Source organism: Prinia subflava, chromosome 5 (assembly GCF_021018805.1).
Source record: "Prinia subflava isolate CZ2003 ecotype Zambia chromosome 5, Cam_Psub_1.2, whole genome shotgun sequence".
NCBI lineage: Eukaryota > Metazoa > Chordata > Aves > Passeriformes > Cisticolidae > Prinia > Prinia subflava.
This window is the reverse complement of record NC_086251.1, coordinates 40,109,293-40,114,964: the sequence shown is the minus strand read 5'-3', so window position 1 is coordinate 40,114,964 and position 5,672 is coordinate 40,109,293.

Sequence of the window (5,672 nt, the reverse complement as noted above, 5' to 3'; positions counted from 1 at the left end):
TTTCTGCAGACTATGACTGTTCCTTGGTAAGGCCTTATATAGGTGTGATGTTGATTTTATTCCCCTCTTCACAGAAGATGGTCTGTAACTCCTGTTAACCCATGTATGCATCTTCCTTTTACAGTATTTCAGGGACCTCTGTACCAGTTTCCTTGCATGATTCCATTTCAAGGAATGCCTTGTTTCTTTTTCTATGTACACATACTTTGATCAAAGAACCTCTTAAGCTTCATGTAAATACCTTTACTACAAAATGAAAATACATCTTCATCGAGCTATACCAACACTTTAAACACAGGGTTTTAACCACTAGTCCCAAGGCTAGTGCTTTGCACAGGGTCTTGCAAGCTCCTGGCTTGGGAAAGAGTAAGGTCTTTAAGGAGAAAAATAAGTATATTTCAGATGGATTTCAAACAGTCTAAGCAGCAGTGCAGCAGACAGGGGATCTAGAATTCACAGCCTTACTCAGAAGCTAAATTTCAAAACGAAAAGTGCAGATGAGTTGCTAATTGCTGGCTGCTGTTCATGGAAAGTGTATAGCTGCCTTACCTGGCCTATGCTGTTAACATCTGAATATGTGGAAGCATCACTGCAAAAGAGGATGAATCTGATAATGTGGCCTGCTGTGTAACAAATATTAGGTTGGGAGAAGTATTTTCTGTGTTGCAAAGTTAAAATATTCTAGGTAAGTCACTATTAAGACATTGGCATTTACTCTAGCACCTAGGAAAGGAATACTAATTAATAGCCTCTAATGTTGTCTACAGTCATTTACTTTCAAAATGCCTTAATTTTCTCCCTAATCAGCATTGCTTTTCTGACTTTGCTGTTGTCCTATTAAAACCCATTGTATCTTTCCTTTAGAAATTCTAAAATCCATCTTCTCCTGTAACAAAGGCAGTCTATTATTAAGGTTACCTGCTCCCTGAGGAATTGCAGGACTATTCCTGTACTTTCTCCAGATATCTTCTACACACACACCTGTATGATCTTTTCATTTGCATGCAAACATCTTTTCTAATTATCCACATTTCCAACAGCATTTTTATGCAGATAGTTCTAAATAATTGTACTAGAAATACAAATCTTGTGTGTTCCTTTTTTAATAATGAACTGCCTTTTTTAGATCAAGCTGCAGATGCTATTTGATCGTGATTTACCTGTCTTATCTCACTGCTGTTTCTGCTTTCCACTCATCTGCTTATTCTCCTTTTTATTTAATACTTGACATAAAAATAAGCTAAATAATGTATCTTCTATGTTACACAAAAGTATAGTTTAAAGTATCTCATAATAAATTTCTTTAGACGAATAAATTAAGTTTCATACTCAACCCTCTGAATACTATTAAAACAAGTTTCTTGCTTAGAAGGCACTGAAATCTAGATTCTGAAAGCTATTTAATACGCATGAGTCTAAAAATTGTTTTAAAATGGCTTAACCACCTCTGAGAATTGGGCCCTGTGACTTCCACTCACTCCTAGGGGCTTTTTTCCCTGTGTCAAGAAAAAGGCTCCAATCCACTTCCACATCCATTTTGGAAAGTGGCAGCCTGCCTTTCCAAAGGAAGCATCTTTCACTTCTTTCTATATCTTTATGTATGAATGCCTCCAGGGCTCCTACTTAGGAACTTTATCTGGTAATTTCATGTCTGAGTATTACATTTTGGCTTGTGTGCTTGACTGCCTGACATCTGACAAGCTGTGCATGCCAGAACCCCGCCCTACCTGCTCCTCCAGGGTAAGCTGACATTGTTTGCCTTGGAGTGTTATAATTAGCAATAAAGTTGTATCTGAGTTGGTATCTAAAAATCAGGCATATGATTCTTCATCATGGTCCACCCTCTCTGATTCTATACTGAATGCAACATTAGTTGCATAGATTTTGCCTTTTTAATCAAAACTCACTGTGCTAGCTGAAAATGCATCTCCTTGTAGGATCATGGACTTCCACAAGAGCATCCTCTAGAAATCATAAATGTGCTTTTCAATAAGAGAAGGCTTTCAGGGGTCATGAGATTTTTGTCCATGAGAACTGAGTCTGAATGCCTGCTGCTGAAAGATCAGCACAACAACAAATTTTAAAATTAATAAAAAATTCCTCACTTTCATCACACAAACATTCATATGTGTATAGATACACTACTATAGATCTTACGTCCCAATTCACAGCTTATATTTAATGTTGCTTGAACTTCGAATTTCCAGTGTAAGCCATATTTTAGGTATTTCTAAAGTCATGCTCCCACATTTCTTATGCAGACAGCAATGAACAATAGAGTAAGTAAACTTTTCCTAATCTGGCTGCAGATATTTGTACTTTTTAATACTGGGAAGTTTGCTTTACAATACTCTTATAAGGAAATATACCTGGGGAGTGCTACTGTCACAATAGACATTATCTACTTGTTTGGTAAAGATGGATAGGGATCCATTAATGACTGAATAAAATAAATCCCAATGCACTGAACAAAGCAAATTCTCCTGACTTCTATTCTTGACCTTAGGAGCACCAAAATTTATTTCCAGTTGTTTTTCTTTTGATACAATACACAAAGTTCTAACAGTCTATAGTCTGGTGCATGTACAAAATCTGTATATAGTGCACCAACTTTTTCAAAAAGTTAAAGTACCTCACACCAAGCCACACAGCTAGATTCTTATGTTAGATTCAGAACTTACTGGAATCCAGTGACCTGAAGTGACCAGCCCAGTTCAGTACTCACCTACTTAAGCAACAAAAGATTACCATGGATTTGTCCCATTCATTTGGACAAAAAGCAATCGCAAAACACAGGGTTTTTTTTTTTTCCTCATGTCAACTTACTGATATCCAGTTCTGCATTTTTTTTCTCCATTGAAAAGATCAATGTATTTGAGGAAAATTTCAAAGGCATATCATTCATGAATTCTGTATGTGTCAAACAGGTTTAAAATTCAAGCTCTGCATTGCTCTTACTCAGCTTTTCAAAGCACATAAATTTAAAAAATAAATGTGAGCACAGTGCTGTGTTTTCAACTTCTAAATCTGTGGTTCTCTAAACTAAATAGAGCCAACCAAATGATTTCTGTTCTGTTAGTAGTTATAAATACTGGGAGGGGGAGGACTTGTACAAACATGAATCAGTTTCAAATACATTGTCCTTTCCTTGTCTCTCCTGTTCATAAATAAAAGGGTCAATACATAATTTTCTCTCAGTTCCAGTCTCTCCCTTCTCCTTCTCCTTCTCCAGGGGAGAAGATTGCTTAGACCTCAATTACAAATTCCACCCCTGATTTTTCAAGGACTGTTTCTGATGTATGATTTTTGAGATAACCTGAACAAAGCATTCCAACTGCCTGTGCGTTCACAAAGTTATTCAGTAGCCAATCCATACTAAACAAACATTTTTCTGGGGTTTAGGATCATGTTGATCTCTCACCAAGGATGTATGCAAGCTTCAGCTACGGGCCTGTAACTCTATGGCTTAAAATCCAAGTGCTCAGACACTGCTGCAGTTGGTAGTTACAGATTCTAGCATGAGGCTGGAGACCTGCAATCCCGGCTACTGCAGCATGTGTAGCTCTAATTTAATTTAAACTGCATCCTAACAGAAATTCTGAGATACACTTGTAAATCTGAGATTTTGTTTTATGCACTATAAAATGTAATCCTGTCAATCAGTACTGCACTGCATGTGATGCTGTTTTCAAAACGTCAGTGTCTGTTTCACATAATTAATTAGTATTTAGGTTATAGAAAGCTTGAGGAAAACAGCATTGGAGGCACAATGCAAAGCAGAGGCTTCTGAGATATGGAAAACCAGTGGAAAACAATCTGCATTTGCCATGTACTGTATGTGTCTGTTAAAATGATCAGCAATATAGCAAAGAGCTGTTAGCATCTAAATCGTGATTTTTTTAGGCCTCACTGTTAGCTCACTGGAATGAGTAAAAAGGAAAAGAGCAATACCAGGAAAACCATTGCCTATAAAATAAAAAAAAAAAGCAATAATAATCATTAAAATGAAACTACAGAAGCACATCTGTACTGGAAGTTCTCCATCCAATTCCACAGGACATGGCAGAATATGCAAAGAACTCTTTTGAGCTTACCTTTAGTTTAATCCATAGAAATAATGACCAAAAAGCGAAAACCTAGCTGAAATTAGGTGCTCACAAACTCACTACTAATTTATAGGATACTGCAACTCATACACTTATTCTCACTACAGAAGTGTCCTTAGGTGTTCCAAATCCAAATAATATCATGCAAAGGATTTTTTAGGTGTCTGCCTAGGAAGATAGATACTAGTTTTCCATGTTTCCATATCAGTAGCATTTATGTGCTTCCTCTAGGTCCCTGTGCACATTGTTTGTGCTATTTCTGTTGCTTTTGAATGTTTTGATTTGGGGAAATTGTTTCTTCCCTGCACATGCCTCCATATTTTTTGTTATAGGTTGTTTGGGCCTTTTTCTTTTAATGCTTTCTATTGGATATAGTCTCCTGATTCATGTTACAGAGCATTTCTATAGAACCGCTCCCCCTCAGTCCCCTCATTTAAGATATTCTGGGCTATGTTCTTCACTCAGTCCATCTCTCAGTCCTTAACTTCTAGTAGTTGCTGCAGTTTTTTTGATCCCCACCATACTTGGCTGTGTTTTCTCAGTCTCTCTCACAGATTTTCTGGCAATGTGCCATGAATTTCCAGTGTCTCCACTTTATACTGCAGATGTCTGGTCCATGCTACAGATGCTGGTGCAGTGCTGAGGAAGTTTAGAACATGAGAAAAAATGACAGATCCAGAGAGAGAAAAACAGCTGGGAAAAGGTGCAAGTAAGGTACTAGATGGGCTGAAAGCAAGCACTGGCACAGGAACAAGAAAATAAGTCTCCTACCGACTGATCTCATCAATGTCCTGGGAATCAGAGCTTTGTATCATCTTATTGAATAAATACGATGCTAAAATAACTGAATTTTCATTTCTGTCTTTAGTTTCTAACTGTAAAAGGGGTTTGCTTGGTACTTGGATTTGGAAGAGTAAGAATGGGGTAAAGTGAAACAATCTGTGATAGAGCAGATGGGGGCCACAGCACAGGGCTCCTCTTTCATTGTGTTCTGAATAGTTTGGCTCCGTTTTCTCTAAAACCTCCACCAAGCAGCCAAACCGAGCAGATTCCCCCAGCTTTCTTTTTTCGAGCAGAACAAGCGACTCAGCCCCTCCTTGTCCCTCACGAGCTGCAGGCCCCGACCATCGCCGCGCCCCTGCGCCGGGTTCGCTCCGGTGTTCAGCTGTCCCTCGCGAAGGGGGGGGAAGGGAACGGCGGCCGCCGGTTCCTGCGGGCCGGAGCGGGCGGCAGGCGGGGACGGCGCGGGGCTGCTCCCGGCGGCCCGGCCCGCCGCGCGCCTTCCCGCCCGCGGGGGGCGCCGCCGCCCCGCACGGCCCCGGGGGCCGGCGCTGCCTGCGGGGAGCTCGCGCCGTCCCGCCCGCGCCTGGCGGCGGCAGCGCCGTGCCCGCCGCGGGGAGCTGTGCCGCGGGAGCGGTGCCGCGGGGAGCGGTGCCGCGGGAGCCGTGCCGCGGGGAGCCGTGCCGCGGGGAGCCGTGCCGCGGGGGGCTGTGCCGCGGCCGGCTGCGCGCCGGGAGCTGTGCCGCGGCCGGCTGCGCGCCGGGAGCGGTGTGCGGGCCCGGCGAG